The sequence below is a fragment of the Chinchilla lanigera genome, unplaced genomic scaffold (assembly GCF_000276665.1).
Source record: "Chinchilla lanigera isolate Chin_1 unplaced genomic scaffold, ChiLan1.0 scaffold00094, whole genome shotgun sequence".
Classification (NCBI taxonomy): Eukaryota; Metazoa; Chordata; class Mammalia; order Rodentia; family Chinchillidae; genus Chinchilla; species Chinchilla lanigera.
In genome coordinates, this window is record NW_004955495.1 from 7,567,841 (window position 1) to 7,587,238 (window position 19,398).

General features: G+C 44.6%; 1 long non-coding RNA gene across 1 annotated transcript; it reads left to right on the plus strand.

Moving 5' to 3' along the window:
* Nucleotides 1–14,564: 14,564 nt before the first annotated feature.
* Nucleotides 14,565–18,810, plus strand: LOC102003152. Its single transcript, XR_264168.2, has 3 exons — nucleotides 14,565–14,597; nucleotides 16,634–16,682; nucleotides 16,805–18,810. It is a non-coding gene; the product is annotated as an uncharacterized LOC102003152 (long non-coding RNA).
* Nucleotides 18,811–19,398: the final 588 nt, after the last annotated feature.

The window sequence follows — 19,398 nt, forward strand, 5'->3', positions numbered from 1 at the left end:
TTTGAGTTTGACTTGCTCTTCTTTTTCTATAAGCTTGGGATGCAGTATAAGATTGTTTATATGTGCTCATTCTGTTTTCCTGAGATGGGAATTCACTGCTATAAATTTCCCTCTGAGGAATGCTTTCATTGCATCCCACAGGTTACTGTAAGTTGTATCTACATTTTTGTTTGATGGTAAATAGTGTTTAATTTCTACTTTTATTTAATCTGTGATCCATTGGTTGTTCAAGAGGGTATTATTTAATTTCCATGTGTTTATGGAGTTTTTGTGATTTCTTTTGTCATTAATTTCCAATTTCATTGCACTGTGGTCCAGTAGTGTGCCTGGGATAATTTCAATTCCTTTACATTTACTTAAGCACATTCTATGTACTAGCATATGGTCTATTTTAGAGAGCATCCCATGTGCAGCTGAGAAGAATGTGTATTCTGATGCTGTTGGATGGAACAGTCTGTAAAGGTCTACTAAGTCCATTTGTTCACAAGTTTGGTTATGTTCTGTTATTTCTTTGCTGATTTTTTGTCTAGTTGATCTATCTGTTTGTGACAATGGTGTGTTAAAGTCCCCTATTATGATTGTGTTGCTGCTTATTTCATTTTTCATGTCTGTTAAAATTTGTCTTATATAGTTGGGTGCTCTTGTATTTGGTACATAGATGTTTATGATTGTTATCTCTTCCTTTTGAAGTTTTCCCCTCACAAGTATGTAGTGACCTTCCTTATCTCTTTTAATTGTTCTTGGTTTGAAGTTCATGTTGTCTGCAAACAGAATAGCTACACCTGCTTTTTTCTGGGTTCCTGTCACGTGGAGTATTGTTTTCCATCCTTTAACTTTCAGTCTATGAATTTCCTTTTGAGTTAAATGTATTTCTTGTACACAGCATATAGCTGAACTTTGTTTCTTGATCCACTCTGCCAATCTGCTTCTTTTGATGGATGTATTGAGACTGCTTACATTGATGGTTATAACTGATATGTATTGACTTATCTTTGTCCTGTTATTTTCCTGCTGTTGCTTCCCCTTTTCCCCTCTGTTTAATTGCTTGCTCTGCTCTGTGGTTCCTTTCTGTTATTGTCCTTGAAGTAGTGGTCTTTTTACCTTTTTCTAGAATATCTTTTAGTACTCTTTGTAGAATTGGTTTGGTGCTCATGAATTTCTTCAGTTGTTCTTTATCGTGGAAACATTTTATTTCTCCATTAAATTTGAAGGATAGATTTGCAGGGTACATCAATCTGGGTTGGAAGTTGTTTTCTTTCAGTACCTGAAATACTTCACTCCAAGCTCTTCTGGACTTGATGGTTTGTGTTGAGAAATCTGCCATGATTCTGACGGACTTTCCTTTATAGGTGATCTGTTTCTTTTCTCTAACAGTTTTTAATATTCTGATCTTTTGTTGAGTCTCTGGGATCTTGATTACTATATGTCTGGGTGTAGATTTATTTTGGTTATATTTAACTGGAGTTCTATATGCTTCACTTAGCTGTCTGTGGCCTGATGGAGTAGTTTCTTTACTTCAGCTGCTATCATTTCAGAAATTGCAGGTGTGTGACTTCCAGGCTCTCCTTTGTTGATGTCTCCTGGACTTGTTCTGGGTGGGGTAGAGGTCTCAGATTGCATTTTGCTCCTCCATTTTGTCATTTTTGAAGACCCAGAGGTTCCCTGGAGCTCAGCCTCACTCCCGCAATGGTGTGGGAGTGACAAGGCAAGGATGCGAAGATCCCCAGTGCTCAGCGTGGCTCCTGTGCTGGTGTGTAGTGTCAAGGTGGGGTCCCAGATGCTCCCAAAACTTTCTTGCATTCAGTTGGCTCCCAGACTGGCGGGGAAGGGTGGGGGAGGCTCACTGGAGTTCCTGAAGCTGTCCAGAATTCATCCTGGCTTCCACAAGGGTGTTGGGGGTGCAGGTCATGGTCACTGAGGCTTCAGACATTGCCCATGACTCAGCCCTGTTCCCACACCAGCAGGGGAGGGGAAAGGGTGGAGTCTCTGAGTCCGCTGACTCTGAGTTTCAGCTCCACTCCTGCAGGGGTGTAGGTCGTGCTGGGAGTGACCACTGAGGCCCCAGAAGTTGTCTGGGGCTCTGCCTGCCTCGCATGCTGGCTGGGGAGGCATGGGGTGGCTCACTGGGCTCCTGAAGATGTCCAGGGTTCATCCCTGCAGGCATAGTAGGGGTGCAGGGAGTGGCCACTGAGGCCCCAGAATTTGACTGGGGCTCTGCCTGCCTTGCACGCTGGTCAGAGAGGTGCCTGCAGTTCTTATTTTAAGAAATATCTATTCATTTCAATTGCCCATTTTTGACTGGGTCTTTTATAGGGGCATCTAATTTTTTAGTTATTTATGTATTGTAAGTGCTAATCCTCTGTTTGAGAAGTAGCTGGCAAGTGTCTTCCATTGCATAGTTTGTCTCTTTATTTTTTTCTTTTGCTGTGCTAATTTGAAATATGCTTTTTAATCTGATATAGTCCTACATATTGATTGTTGGTGTTATTTCTTGTTCAGTTGGGGTTCTTTTTCTATTCCTATGTCTTCTAGAGTTTTACCTATCCTGTCCTCTAATAGATTTAGTATTTCTATTTTTATATCTAGGCCTTTCATCCATTTTGATTCAGTTTTAGTACAGGGTGAGAGACATGGATCTAGATTTATTCTTCAGATGTAGATAATCAGTTTCCCAGCACCATTTGTTAGAGTCCATCTTTCCTCCAGCACATGTTTTTGGCCCCCTTGTCAAAGATCAGATGGCCGAATGAGCCTAGAGATGCTACTGCATCCTCAGTTTTGTTCCACTGATCAACATGTCTTACTTGTGCTAGTACCATGCTGTCTCTCTCTCTTTTTTTAACCCAAGAATCTAAAAGCCTTCTGGTACAGCTGTAGCTTTGTAATATAACTTGAAGTCTGGGATTGTGATACTGATTTGTTCTTGTTGGCTGGGATTGTTTTTGTTATTCTGGGTCTCTTCTGGTTCTATATGATTTTCAGGATTTTTTTTTTTTAGTGTGATAAAGAATTTTGCTGGTATTGTGATTGGGATTGCATTAAAGCTATGTATCATTTTTAGTATTACGAACATTTTTATAATATTATTTCTGCCTATCCAGGAACACGGGATGTCTTTCCATTTTCTGATGTCTTCTTCAATCTGGTTTTTGAGAGTATGCTAGTTTCTATTAAGGGGGTCTTTTAATACTTTTGTTAGGTGAGTTTCTAGGTACTTTTTAAAGCTGCTGTGATTGTAATTGCTTCCTTGATTTCTTTCTCAGTGGATTATTTGTGTGCTAGAATGCTGTTGATTTTGGTGTACCAATTTTGTATCCTGATATTTTGCTGAATTTGTTAGATCTAAGAGCCTTCTGGTACAGCTGTCAGGTTTTCTATGTAAATGATCATGTCATTTGCAAATAACAATAATTTGACTTCTTCATTTCCTACACCTATCCATTTTATTTCTTTCTCTTGCCTGATTGCTCTAGCTAAAATTTCAGGGTATATTGAACAGGAGTGGTGGGAGTGGACACCATTTTCTTGTTCCTGATTTTGGAAGACATGTTTTTGGTTTTCCCCTATTTGGTATAATGCTGACAATGGTTTTGTCATAAATGGCTTTTTTTCAGTTTGAGGTAAGGTCCTTCTATACCTATTTCTATCCAAGTTTTTAGCACAAATGAGTGTCAGACTTTGTCAAAGGCCATTCTGCATCTACTGAAATAACATGTAATTTTTGTCCTTGCTTCTGTTTATGTACTGTATTTTTTTTTTTTTTTTTGTTTTTTCTCTGGTACCAGGAACCAAACTCACGACCTTGCGCTTGCCAGGCAGGCGCTTTTGCCGCTGAGCTAAATCCCCAGCCCCTATGTTCTGTATTATGTTTATTGATTTACATCATTCTTGCATCCCTGGGATGAAGCTAACTTGGCCATAGTACATGATCTTTTCAATAATTGGTTGAATTTTTTGCCAGGATCTTTTTGGGAATTTTTGGCTCTAAGTGCATTATTAAGAATGGCCTAGAGTTTTCTTTTTTGGCTAAGTCCTTGTTGGGGTTTGGTATCAGAGAAATGCTTGCTTCCAGGAATGAGTTTAGCATTGCTTCTTCTCTTTCAGTTTCATGGGAGAGTTTGAGGAGTATTCTCATTAGATCTTCTCTGAAGATCGTAGACTCCAGCAGTGAATCTGTCAGGTCCCAGGATTTTCTTAGTTGGTAGGGTTTTTACTACTGTCTCTATTTCTTTCTTGACTGTCCTTTGTCTATTCAGGGTTTTTATATCTTCTTGGTTCAATTTTTTTCTTTTTTTAATTTTTAATTTTTTTATTTTAAAGAGAGCAGTAAATGAGACACAAGCAAACAAAACATAGAACAATAGCAGCATACCAGTATCACAAACATAAACAAACCAAAGCAAGAACATTTAAAGTGATACAAGGTTTCAAGACAAAATAATATGAATTAACAATGGTTGTTATATTACATATCGCTATCCTCAACTACACTGCTCAGATTACCAGATGTAAGAATGGAAGATTGTTCAAACCATTAAAGAGAATAAGAAAATAATTATTAAATAAAACATTAGAGATAATACAGAGTTTCACCAGACAAGATGGTAGGAATTCACCATGGTAGTTCCATGGCATATTGCTACCTTCAAATCAGCTGCCCAGATTACCAGAAACAAGCCTGCAAAATTGATCAGAACATAAAAAATTTTAAGCATTAACTATTCCATTCAATATACCATCAGACATCAGCAATACAGTTATCGCAACTATTCATATATATATTTATATTTTGCCTTCCTTCTTTCTTTTTTCTTCTTTCCCTCATCCCAGTTATTCCCTCCTTTGAGAAATTTCTTTCCCTTTTCTGTCCTCTATTGTACATTTTGGGTTTTACTTGGTTTAAGTTTGATAATTCATATTTATCTAAAAAATTTTTCCATTTCTCCTAAGCTTGCCAATTTATTGAAATATAAGTTTTAAAAATAATTTCTTACAGTCCTCTAGATTTTTGTGGTGTCCATTGTAACTTCACCATTTTCATTGCTAGTTGTAGGAATGTGGGCTTTTTTTTTTTTCTTTTGATAAGTTTGGCTATGGGTTTATCAATTTTGGTTGTCTTTTCAAATAACCTACTCTGATCCATTGATTATCTGTATTGCCTTTTTTAGTCTCAATTTCATTCATTTTTATTCTGATCTTTATAATTTCTTGCTTTCTGCTAGTATCAGGTTTGGGTTGCCCTTGTCTTTCTAGGACCTTGCAATGCATCATCAGGTTATTTATTTGGGATTGCTCTATTCTTTTAATGTGTACATCACAGCTATAAACTTTCCTCTTAGGTCTACTTTCTTTGTGTTCCATAGCTTTTGTTATGCTGTGGTTCCACTGCCATTTGATTCTGTTGTGGCAAAACTGAGTCCAGGAAAGGAATGACACCCAAGGAAGTCAGGAAGCAAGGAACAGCTTTATTTTACACTGGTGGTCCCGGCTGGAATAACTTTCAACAAAAGCCAAGTGACAAGCAGGGGTTAGTAAGGTGGGACAGGACAGCCTAGCCGTTCTTCTAATTAGCTAGCAGGGTGAGATCATCAGTTATGGGGCTAGATTAATGATTGTTAGTTACAATCAGGCATCCCATATGTTCAGTTACACTCTCGCAGTTACAGGGGTCAAGAAAGCAATTACAGAGCCATGAAGCAGTACAGAGCTAGGCAGCTTCAAAGAGAACAAAGTTTTAAAAAGAACAAGTTTTCCTTGTGAAGTTTTTCCCTTTTATTTTCCCCTCTTGTAGTCACTCAGAAAAATCTTCTTCAGTGTTACTTATATCTAAAACTGCGTAAAAAGGAGTCGCTCTTAGGGCCACTTGGAAACTTACATTGTTGAGCCATTTGGAAACAAAGCAAGTAATCCAGTTAATCAGCCAGGGCCCTATCAGGAGACTTAACATAAAGGCTCTCAGGGGCTCCAAAAGGGACCCTAGCTCAAGTCAGATAGAACTTGGATACATCCGGGCCTCTGATATCATTCTTTGGCCCAGTTATCTAATCTCCAGATTTATTAGCATAGAAACAGCAGGAGATTTTTTGTTGTACAGCATTACAAACTCCTCCTTGTTATAGAAAAACTAAATCTAAACCTCTCCAATTTTGGAAGACAACTTCAGCAGAGAGGCTATTTGGTCCTATAAGAATGACACTGTATTATGCAAACCTTGGAGTTCCTGGTCAGTGGCCTCAGCTAATTGATTTAGTTCCACTTCCCCAGTGATGAGAGCAGTTGTTCCCAGCCAGACCAAACCGGCTAGGCTCATCCCAACCAGGACTGGAATTACCTGGATGGTCCTCTTATACCTGTGAGAGGCCATCAGGGCCAGGACACTTTTTTTATAGGCTTGTACTTGTGGTAAAACGGGGGCACAGGCACCTTTTTGAGTACTGTCCAGGCATGTTTTTACCCCATTAGGACAAAAGATGTGGGTATTATTCAGGGCAGTCAGCCTCCCACTAGGGTGGCAGATGACTCAAGTGCATGGGGATGAGACAGAGGTACCTGGTAGGAGGACACAAGTTACATTTCCATAAACAGGTAGAGAAGCCAAAACAGGTCACATTTTGTGAGCTTCTTTGAGAAAGCACATATGTAGGAACTCCATAGGAAAAAGGAGATACAGAGTTAAGACAAAGCCAACAATCTGGGAAGCTGGTGTTCAGGACATTATGAACAGACTGTAGTATATGTTCTATGTCTGGGGGAATTAGGGCTGCCTCTTTTATTTCATTTTTATCAGTCTTCACCAGGAGAAACTCAAGAGGGGCTTGGGTTGGGTCTATTTGATTTCCCTTGGTTAAACTGAACAAGCCAAAGTCCAAACACCAGCATTAAATGCAGGTGCATTAGTAACAACAAACATTTCCGGGCTGGGGATTTAGCTCAGCGGCAAAAGTGCCTCCCTGGCAAGCGCAAGGTCATGAGTTCGGTTCCCTGTTCTGGAGAAAAACCAAAAAAAAAAAGCCAAACATTTCCTAGTTATGACTGATCGCCCTCAGCTTTTTTAACCAAGGAAGACAGTTAAAAACAGCAAGTCTGATCAACAAAACCTTGTATGGAATAAGGAAAAGAGCCGTACTGGTTATCTGCCACTCTTCTGGGGCGACTGTCCCCAAGGACAAGGCAAAGGTTACAACCAGTAAGGGGATAGGGAGCATGAACCACGCTGGATAGCACAATACCAAGCACATATGGGAGGGACTGGGGTAAACAGTCACCCTTGGAGTCCTGTGAACGTTGTCTCCAAGCTTCAGCCATACGTTGACCTGTCAGCATCCAGAGTGACGGGAGCAAGGCTTGGAGTGTGTTGTTTTTTCAGCGTTGTTCTCAGGGGAGTTGCCTTGTCCAGATAGACTTCCCAGCAGTCATCCAGGTGAGGCTTTTGACCTGAGAGTGATGGACCCATGGCTGAATTTCTGACACCTTGCCAGCTGGCAGGGGTTTAGGCCCAGATGAGGGCTCAGCTCTTCCAAATTAGAGTCAGGAGTTGAGAGATTTCATCCGTGTTTTTATTTTGTTTTCCTTCCACTGTGAGAAGTCCACATTCCTTGTGTAGCAGTCTGTAGACATGAACAGTGGCAAAAGCATACCTCAAATCAGTATAAATGTTCACTTTCTCTCCTTTTGCCCAGAGCTTGCACTGGGGCTGGGGATTTAGCTCAGTGGCACAGCACCTGCCCGGCAAGCGTGAGGTCCTGAGCTTGATTCCTGGTAACCCCTCCCCGCCAAAACAGCTTGTATTAAAGCCCATAATTCAGCTTGCTGAACAGCCCAGTTGTGTGGAAGAGATCCAGCTGGGAGCACTTCCTCTGTAGTAACAACTGTATATCCAGCCTGACATTTCCCATGCTTGACTGAGCTTCTTCCAGCAATAAACGGGATGTACTCAGCAACAGACAGGGCTATCTCTGTAGATCTGGCCGGCTAGCAAAAAACTCATCAGTAAAAGCTAGACGGTCATGGTCGTGGGGTAGCGGAGTAACTCAGTGGACAAGAAGGTACCTAGGTTCAGAGGTTTAGTCAATTGAAAAGTAAGTCAGAGATTTTTCACAAAGCAGTCTCTGATACTGAGTAACACGGCTATTTGAAAGCCAGTGGTGACCCCAACTATTTAACAACTCCAGAACAGCATGTGGGACTCGAACTGTCAGACTTTTCCCTAGGGTCAACTTGTCTGCTTCTTTGATCAGAAGGATGGTTGCTGCCAGTGCTCTCAGGCAGGGCGGAAGCCAGCCTTAGTCACAGAGTCTAGGTTCTTTGAAAAATATGTGATGGGCCTCTCCCAAGGGCCAGTCTTTTGGGTCAGCATCCCCAGTGCTACCTATCTTCATTCTTCAACAAACAGGTCAGAAGGCCTCGTCACATCAGGAATACCTAGCGCTGGGGCTCTTGATAGTGCTTGTTTCATGGTCTAGAAGGATTCAGTTTGCTCTGAAGTTCAATTTAACAGTTCTCTTTCCTTTTCTTTTCCTGTCAGCATGTCATATAGAGGCTTAGCCTTCTCAGCGAACGCTGGTATCCAAATTCAACAGAAACCTGAAGTGCCCTGGAATTCTCTCAGCTGTCTCTTATTTTCAGGCCTTGGAATGGAGCAAAAGACTTCTTTTCTCTGTGGGCCCAGGCACCTGAGTCCTTTTTCTAAGTCAAACCCCAAGTAACGCACTTTCCGTCTACCTATTGGAGCCTTATTCCAGGAGACTTTAGAGCCTGTGGCCAGTAGGTGGGCCAGAAGGGCCTGTGTTCCCTTCCAGCGGTCTGATTTACTTGAACTGCAAATCATAATATCGTCGACATACTGCGTGAGAGTGCAATTAAAATCTGCATGTGGGAACTGGGCCAGGTCAGCAGCTAGTGTTTCCCCCCAAGTCGTGGGGGAGTTAAATGAGTCCGGATAAGTTGGCTTTTTCATCCCATCTCTGGGTCCTCGCATTCAAAGATGAATACGGGTTGGCTGATGGGTGGGACCACAGGCAGAAGAAAGCGTCTTCTAAATCCAGACAGATGAAGCAAGCAACATCGGGAAAACAGATCCAGGGGGTATAAGAGCTGGGAACTGTCAAGGGCAGAGTTGTGGTGGCTGAGTTGATGGCGCAGAGTTCGTGCACTAGCTGGTGGTCCCCCTGGGCTTTGTCACTGGGAGGAGTGTTCCAAGGTGACTGACAGTCCATCAGGACTCCAAACCATCTCAAGCAAGAGATATGGGGCTGGATGCCAAGCTGAACCTCTTGTGACATGGAATACTGCTTAACAGCAGTGGGGGGTTGCACTGGGGCAGAGCTCGATCACCAAAGGGGTGTGATTAGCAAGCCCTGGGGTGAGTCCTTTGCCCATACTTTTGGAAACAAATGTCTTGAAACTTCAGGGTTATGATTATCAGGTGTTTCAGGCTGACGTAGGTGCCATTTTTCCTCTTGGGGTATAGTCAGAGTCAATATCAAGTCTGGGACAGTGCACCCGAGTGTGAGGGAGCCTGGCTGGTTTGGAGTGAAAGAAATAGCTGCTCCCAACCTGAAAAGGAGGTCGCATCCCAGGAGAGGGATAGGGCACTCAGGCATGTACAAGAAATCGTGTTTGGTAACATGTCCACCAAGCTAGCAGGACCTGCTTTGACAGAATTTCTTTTCAGTGATGTATCCTTGGGTTTGGTTTTGGCATTTATACCCCTCTTCAACCTACTCAGAGTCTTCTAAGTATCCAACCTTATTTTGAGGGCTTGAGTTCAAGTGCCACTCAGTGATCAGGAAAACAGAATCATAGCAATATTGATGACACAAAGACAACCCAGATACAGTAAAACCAATTGAAAACAACAACTATGCCACCATTAACAATAGAAATCAGCTATAATAGTAGTCAAAGACTTAAGAATCAATGAAAGGTGCCAGGGATACAGCTCAGCAGCACAGCACCTGCCTGGCAAGTGTGAGGTCATGAGTTCTACTCCTGGTACCAAAAAAAAAAAAAAAAAAAGAGAGAGAGAGAGAGCTATGACTATATCACCCTTAAAAATAGAATAGTCTGAGCTCACCACTGCCTACGCTTCTCAGAGAGCCTGTTACTAAACCAACCCCTTTCTGCAACTGTCTTTGGCCATTCTTCATTCTGTCACTGCGGTAAGTTGACCCCAGAAACCCTCAAGTGTGGTTGTTCTGTGATTTCTGATTCCTGGGGTAGTTGGGTCTTAAACAATGATGTCCTTCTCAAAAGGAGATTAACCCAGTACATCATTCCCAAATATCGGGCACTGCAGTGGATTTTTTTTCTCCAATGCTAACCTGCCATGTATCATGTATTTGCAGCTTCCAATAATCATGGGCATTTCTTGGACTATTACTGCTGGTCCATTTTTTATCACTGGAGCTACCAACCCTCTCTGGGATGACCATGTATTTGTGGAGACAAAGACCCCCTCCCCAGGAGCTGGGGTTAGCATTTCAGACCATTTCATTTGTGCCGGATTCAATTTTTCCATTTTCTCTGTGATTTCTAGTTTTCCTGCCATCTCTTTCTTGATCTCCAGAGCTCTTCTTCTCTTTCTCTTTGTTGAGTTATTGTTTTGCAGGTGTCACGATGACAGGTCCTGGAGAGGCCACACTTTCCAGGTACCTTTTACTCCATCTTCATTCTTCAAAGGGATGGAAGTCTCTGACCAAGCAGTTGTACAACCTGGTATGAGTTCAAGTCATGCCTATAACCTGTGTCTCTGGTTGAGACATGATTTTTAGGAGTAGCAATAACATTCCAGCCCCACCTCCGAGCATTACCAGGGTCACAGTCCAGAGATAAAGACCCCAGCTGGAGGAGCACATCTGGAAGCTGGGCTTTGCTGGCTGTGAAGGAGGAAAGGAGTAAGACTGAGAGGGGCCCATTCAGTCCCTCACTGTCTGGGTGACAGTGTCCAGGCAGGGGAGGGCACAGGCGGGGACCCTGGGTAGAGTCCTTGCTCCAATATTTTATAGGCCAGTTTTTCTGGGCTCAGCCTTCCCATTTGGAAGGTGGGATGTCAGAGGGGGCCATACAGAAGGACAGAGGGTGGCTCCATAGAGATGGACCACCCAAATTGCTAAAGTGTGGAAGCAACCCAAATGTCCATCCACCGAGGATTGGATAAGAAAATTGTGGTACTTTTATACAATGGAATATTACTCAGCTGTAAAGAAAGATAAACTCGGGGCTTTTATAGGTAAATGGTCACAACTAGAGACCATACTCATAAGTGAAATAAATCAAACATACATGTGCAAGCACCATATTGTTTCACTAGTGTAAAACCTGAAAGAGTTAATTTAAACTAAGAGATATGATAGACATTGTGAATTGATAGGAAAGCACTCAAAGGTAAAGGACAACTGGGATGTGGGAAAAGAGAAGGGAAAGAAGGAGAAAGTTTGTATGTATGTATATGCAGGATAGTTAACATGGTTGTTCTACTGTCTTCTACTTCCTTGCTGAAAGAAACTGTCAATGAGTCAGTCCTTGGTTGATCAGCATTGCATGTCTATATCTGTTTTCACGAGAAGCCACTTGGAAGATATCAATATGTAATACAACAAGCATTGTTAATTCCCTACCACTTTGTTTGTAACTCCGTACTGTCTGTACTGTTCTTTTGCTATTTTGTAAAATGTTGTCTGTTAATGTTTTCCTCCTTTTATTTTTAAAATTAAAACAAAAGATATGGACCACCCAAAAAAATGGAGGTCAAGGATGAGGCTGGCAGTTACTACTTCAGCTGCTGAGTCAGTACTGTCCTCTGTGCAAAACCTTATAGGTAAGGTGCTTCTACTGTGTGCTGGGTACTCTGATAAAGCCTGCTTCTGGAGCGCCACCTGCCGTCTCAAGCATGCCTGCTGTGGCCCAGGTACTTGAGATAAAATTTGCTTGCACTGTGACACATACTCACACGCATCACAGGTTCAAGGCCTCCCACCGCCCTCTCTCCAGTTTTCTCAGCCAGAACTCTGGGACTCAGGTGGAGAGACTGGCTCATGGCATCCGCAGGAGAGAAGCTGTGTGTTTTTCGGAAGAGCAGACTGAGACTCAGAGGGGGCAAGCTCCTAGCCCGAGTCGCGGAGCTCAAAGGGACCCAGATCTGTCAGACCCACAAGGCCAAAGTCTTCCTGCTGCCGTGATGCCTCGTTCCCACTGGAGATAACGCCTCATTGATCTAGGGACATGTACAGCGGTGGAATACCAGGTAATGTGGCAGGTGTACAGAGGAATATCTTGAAGCCCTTTTATCGCCATGTAGCTCCTTGACCCAAACCCAAAATGCTCCACCTAACAGACTGAGGGCTACTTCCTGACTTTTTCTAGATCTTCTCCAGAATTGCCCTCTGGGGTGTCCCAGGTGAAGGATGGCTTGACATATCAGCCATAGTCAGGCTGCTGAAAAGGAAGGCTGAGGTGACACAGTTCTTCCAACATTCTTAGGCTATAAGGGAGGCCCCAGACCTCCACCTGCCTCCTCCACTATTACTCCAGCCCAATCAGGGAGGGGATCCTGGTGGCTGGTGCAAGAGCTGTCGGTAAAGATGGTGTTTACCCTGATCCCCACCTTCACTCCTGGGACAGACGGTACTCGAAGGGAGGTCCATCCATGTCAGGGTTAAGGGCAAGGGTAGAGTTTGATAAACGGGTGGCGTCCTGGAGCCATCGCAGTGGCTGAAGGTGCTGAGCTCACTGCAGCCTTATGATGTGTGGGGGATAGTCAGGCCCCTAAAGCAACGTGTTAGCCATCACCGTCATTTGCCTGCATAGTCTCTAACCCTCTGTTAGAGCCCTTTAAGCATATTAAGATCCTCCTTCTATTTTATGGATGAGGGATAAGTGTCAAAGATACTTAAGTGACTCACCCAATGTCACACGGCTGGTGAAGGCAGGCAGCCTAGCTTCACATCATGTGGCATTAGTGATTAAGCTGCACTCCTTCTTGTCCTTAAGCGGGCATTTGAGGAGTACCCACCTCACAAAATTGCAACAAGTACAATGCATAAAATAGTAAAGGAGCTCCATGAATGCTTTTTATTATTATTTTGTTGAATAGTCATCCAACAACCCTAGTGACCACCTCCGTGAGCCCTTTTTGCTGAAAAGGAACTGGCGATTCAGAGAAGTGAAGTAACTTCCCCCAGCACCACAGAAAATGAGATAAATATGACAGTGCACCTGATAACAAAGCCTGCCAGGCAGGGAAAAGTTACATGTCCAGGGGAAAGAAATGTGCAACTTGGAGCTGTAAGACTCAGTTACTTTAAGGGTGGTCGGAGATCCACACCGTCATTATCACCTGAGAGTTTACATGAAATGCAGATGCTCACACCTCCAGCCAGAAATCCCAACTCAGAATTTCATCCCAGTACACCTGTGAGTGATGCATGGATGATAGTCCATCAAGTTTAGGAAGCCTTGATTTAAGATCTCTAGGTTTCAGTTTTGCAAGGATGCAGGGCTGGGAGCCCTCAACTTCACAGATCCTCAGGACTTTTTTTTAGTTAATAAAAGGAAGACACAGCTACACCTCCCAGACCTTGCACGCAGCTGTGTGTTTGCTGCATAAATACTGTGTACTGGGCACTGCTGTGAGTACGGGGGGTCGCCAGTAAGCACTCCAGTGGCAAAAGGTTCACATCTGGTGGAGAGTTGGATAAAAAAATAAATCAGTGACAATTGATGTGCCTGGAGGGAGGGCCCAGGGTTCAGGGAAAGCTTCCAGGATAAGTTGGCCTTTGGGCAGGGACATAAAAGAGGAAGAAGAGCCTTCAAGGGCAACCGAGCTACACAGAAAGGCAAGAGGGTTCTTGCTCCTTTGACACTGTGCTGAGATCACCAGTGAGTGGATAATACCATTTATCCTTGGGAAGGTGAGTGTCGGAAAAAAAATCAGGCAACATATTGGACCTTTGAGCAGATGCTGAATTTTCACTAGCCGTGACCAAGCCCCAGCCAGACTCTGAAGCCACGGTAAAGGCAGGCTCCTAATTCCTGGATCAGGTGGAAGCAGGGGAAACCAAGGTGGAAGGGGGAATCCTTAAGAGAAAGTTCCCTGTTCCAGGAATTTTTTGTCTGAGGAGATGGGAAACTCCCCAGTGGTTTTGTATAAACCTGGCTTATGCGCTGTCCTGTAGGGATGAGAAGTAAGTTCAGGAGCAGGAAGACTGATGTTTTTTGCCAGGGGCCTTTAACCTCTACTCCAGGTCATGAGAGTAGCAGCTGCACCCAGCTAGCAGTGTGTGCTACTATCTGGGTGACCAATTTTGGCTGCTGCCCATCTGTTATGGTTGATACATTGGGTCAACTTGGGGAGTCTAGCGGTTTGGCTAAGTGACTCAGCAGGAAGCCAGGGTGCTTACTTTGTATACATCCTGAGCCTGTGGAAGAGGAAGGCATGGAGATTATGTGAGAGCTACACGCCCCTTAGGTGGGGGTAGCCTGTTTACAATGTAAGGCAGGGAAAGAAGCTGCCTGGTGCAATTCCCCCCTTTTGCTCTTGTTGCTTTGCTATCTTCTGCCTCCGAGCCAGCCAAGTATGGACTGAACCTCCACAAACTGTAAGCTAAATAAACCTTTCCTTCCTTCATTTTGGGTGTTGGATATTTTGTCTCAGCAAAGAGAGAAAAGTAACCAAGACACCATCTATTTGTGAGCTTGTTTTGGCACCTGAGAAATGGGCCTCACAAAGATTCATAGAAATTTGCAAGCATTCCATCAAACAAAGGGAGAGAATACAGTATATGTGAAATCCCTTCTGTGCATTTTATAATACAACAATATGCGTGTATGCGTTTGTACATGAATTTTTAAAAAACTCCTTAAGAATCAACGCATCGTGTTAAATTAAGGAGGCAGAATGGAAGGAAGAGCCTCTTTAATTTTTTATATATCTCTGGGCGTTTTTTCACTGTGAGCTGCTGTAACCAGAAGGACTATAACACAGTTTTGAAAAGAAACAAGGATTCGGCGTAGTGGAGGAAGGGGCACGCAGCTGATGCATGAAAGGCAGCCATTTTTCTTTCTTTCACCCTGGAGACTTCCCAGGCATCCGCCTGAGCGCTCTCTGGAGCAGGTGCGCTGGCTGCCCACTGCCTGGAGGTTCACCTTGCCCTTCCTTAGGCGTCAGGAAAGCAACAAACTGGTTCAATTTCAAACTCTGTTACTCACTGGCTGTGTGGCTTTGGGCAAGTCACTTGCCCTTTCTGAGCCTCATGTCTTCCTTTGTAAAAAGGAGAGACAGGGTTATACTCTCCCCTAGTTCCCTCCTCGAGAAACCCCTTGGCCTGGTAATAGGAGCTGGGTGAACAGGACACACACGTTCCCTGCCGTCACTGCGCTCACACCTGACTAGAGCAGCTGGCAGATAATAAGGCCCAGTCAGATGAAGGAGGTAATAGGAGGAATAAAGAGAATGTGACATTCTGGAGGGTGAGGGGGATGTTGTGGACACAGTGACCAGCGAGGCCCCTCCCAAGAGGTGATCTTTGAGCAGAAACCCGAATGACATGATGAGTGGGCTGTGTATATAAAGCATCCCCTCAGCCATGTCAGGGGTATGAAGACCCAGCCCCAGAAGGAGCAGCTGCATGACCTGAACCATCTGTTGGTCCTTGCTTTGCTTCCTTCCTCAGTTATGCTGAGGGGAACGGGGATGTGAAGCAATTTCCCTCTAGGTCTGAGGGAAAGCAGAACCAGCCACACCGCAGACTCACAACAGTGATGATATCTGCCCACACGCGAGGGTCCCCACAGCAAAGATCATGGAGCTGTCAGTCCCAGAAGCCATAACCTGGGCAGCTCCACTGGCTGCAGTTGCTAGTGTCTTGGCAGAAGTTCCGGGAGATCTGTAAGCTCATTTGGGAGGAAAAGGCACAAAGAAAGCACCAGAGGTCTCACAACAGTCTGTACCAATCTGCCCTTGCGGAATTTGTTGGGGTGACCACTCTGAGGATTGGCCAAAGCCCCTTTTCCAGCCACTGGCCCCAGAAGGGGAGACCTCAGGGCACAGGGACCACTCATGTGCAGAACAAGGAGGTCTCTCCTCCAAAGCCAAGGCAGGGGACTACTGCAGGAGCCTGCAAGGGACACAGAACTCTGTCCTCCCTTACCCAGTGGACAAGGGGAACATTCAGGCAGAGAACTGAGTGGATTCTCCACACACACTGAGTAAACCCCACACACTCTGCAGAGGCCAGGACCAGCACTGGCCCGGTGTAGCCGATGGATTACAACAGATAGGGGCCTTTGGCCATCTTCCTCTATCGCCTCAGATCAAAGAAGAGGATGGTGGTTTGGTCAGTACGAGGCATGCACACATCAGAAGGGCAGGGGGTACTCTAGTTTTAATGTGATTTGTCACCTTCAAAACTCACGGTGGAGTCTAATCCCAATCGGAAAGTGTCACAAGGGTAGAAACGTCCCCCAGCTGTAGGATTCATGGGCAATGCTTTGGGGAGGTGAAGAGAATTAGATATGACCATCAGAGTGACAGCCCCAGGACTGAACGCTGGTAGCTTTGTAAGAAGGAGAGGGACCAGAAGATTTAGACACTCACTCTCCTTATCTCTCACGGGTGATGCCTTCTGTCCCCCAGGGACTCGGCCAGCAGCAGAACCATCAAAGGAAGACCTTACGTCACAATGGTGAGCCACATAAGCCTCTGTTCTTTATAATTTAACAGTCTGTGCTATAGCATTATTAGCAACAGAAAACAGTCTAAGACAGAGAATGACGTCACTCCTCTGCCCTTGTCTTTCCGCTGCAGGTCCTTTTTCAGCCAGAGCTTCTCCTTCTAGGTCCAGGAACAGCTCCTCCCTGGCCCCACCAGCGTGGGGTGGTGACAGCTATGAGGTGATGCTATCGCCAGGGTCCTGTGTAACGTGTCATGGTTTCCCGGGACACCTGTATACCCACTCAATTATCCCCCTCCGAGGTCCTGGCCAGCTACCGTCCCACAGGAATGGGATACCTCCACAAACCAAGCACGTGAGGACTAACACTTCTATGAGTGTGTGAGAAATTACACCCAGCTTTGGAATGGGGAAAAGAGAAGTGAAAGAAAAATGTTTCTTCTATTCTAGGTCTATGCTTACCAGTTATCTCATTGTCTTTTGTGAAGCCTACACAGCAGTGCAAAGTACAATTGCTAATGTGTAAAATTAGAGATTATATTTTTTAAAAGGAAACTGCTTATCATCACACCGAGCTTGCAGTAACACTGCCTGTGCATGGCTTGGGAGAAGGACTCGATGGGAGGATCCGTGGGTCACATGCGGACCAGGTGTGTGTTTTCAGTCAAGTCTCCTTATCTCTCTGCACCTGATTTGTCACCCGAAGACTGACAGCAATAGCAAGGCTGTTGTGAAAATTACCTAAATTAAAATAAGCAAAGGTCTTACCACAACTGTCCACGGCACACAGTCAGCACCACGCCTCTGTTTTCCATTATTATTCTTCTGAAAGACTGAAGACACAGCCACCGGCTGGGCCTTGGATTCCTCTTCACAGTGTCAGAGGTCTTTCTGGCTGAGAAACATCCCCTGTTCATTCCTTTGCCTTTGAACAAACTTCAGAAAGACCTGGGAAACTGGTATAAAGGCAGACAGTCCACGGTCAAAGCTAGGCTGACAGCCGTATACATGCCTCTATGGACATTTTTATACACATATATGCACCAACACACGTGTGCATATAGTTGTGCAATTGCACACAGTCACACGTAGACTTACACACCGTCACCCACACAGTCTCACATACTGAACTAGGCCGACTTAGAGCCTGTTATCCCCATATTGTCCAGCAGAGGGCGCAGCCTCCACACTCAGGAGCAGAAGAGGCCTCCACAGCAGCCAGGGGCAGGACTCGGCCTGGTTGTTCTGCGAGAATCACATACGCAGATGTAGCAGCAGCGTCCTGGGGACCTGCAGACCCACCCTTCCCACCCTCTCCATCCACTCACCGTCACGGTCCTTCGAGGGATCTCAAAGCCTATTTGGAATAAGAAAGAAGACTTTAATATACCCCAAGTATAAATTCCCCTTTAGAAACTCTGTCCACATGGGCAAAGATTACATGAAAATGCAGGAGAAGGAAGAGGAAGAGGAGAGAGAGGAGGAAGAAGAAAAGGTGGAGTGGAACGAGGAGAAGAAGAAAGAACTGGATGGGTACGAGCAGCTATTAACAATGCTTATTTAACATGCTGGTAGTGGAGGTGATTTTTGTCTTGCTTTTGCTTGCTTACACTCCTATAACTATGTCTTGGCATAAAACACATCTCAACCTTCCACTGAGAGTATACCAAATGTTTTTCATCTCATTTTGCACTGTTCATTTCTCATTTCATAACCATATTCAGCACAGGTGACCAGTCTGTGGCCTCCCCAAGGCCCTCACCCTTGGACTCTGTGCTGCAGGAGGACTCTATGCTGTAAGTGGGCACTAATCTCCTTCATGACTGACCGTGACCTCCCCAAAGCCCCGCCTCTAAATGCCAGAATTCTGGGGACTGTGTTCCACTGCATAATCTTTGCAGAGACACAACACACCATGGCGTGGATCCAGTGTCATCTGACCTGACTTTTTCTATCTATCTGCTTCGTGTTCCTTACAGAGCAGTCCTTGTCCTCATGGTGAGAGATGGAGCCACCACATCAATACTGCAGTTGGCGGGGAGGAGGAAAGGGCAGGATAGGCAGGAAAAGTATCCTGAATTACCGTGTGTTACGGCTTGTACCTAGATGTCCCCCAAAGCTTCATGCAGTCATAGGTGGGGCTTTTTGGAGAGGGTTGGATCTGGGGTGTGTGCTGCTGGGATCAAGAATGTGATGCTGGGATTCATTCATGGTGCAATGCTAGGATTAAGGCTGCCCCACACTGCGTGTGAGTGCTACCTGCCCTAAGGGTGAGTAGCCTGAAGAAGATATAAGGGATAGGGCCAGGGATATAGCTCAGTGTCACAGGGCCTATCTGGCAAATGCAAGGTCCTGAGTTTGATCCCTGGTACCAAAAAAAGATTTAAGGAACAGAAAGAGAGTTGCCTCTTGTCACTTGTCACTTGCTGCTTGTTGCCTTGCTGCCTTCTGCCTGCCGTGAACTGTTTCTCCTCTCTGATGTCCTTCTGCTGTGCCACCCTGCCTTGGAGCCAGCTAACTATGGACTGAAACCTCTCCAAATCAACATTTCCTGCTTTAACTTGGGTGTCAGTTATTTTGTCTCGGCAACAAAAAAAGTAACTAAGATACTGTGTAATCTTTGATTTCTCTGCATGGAACAGGACAAGTCACATAAACAGTCTAGCTTCAAGAACAGCTTTTAAATATAGTCTGGATTCCAAAGTGTCATACACTGAGAAAAGCATTG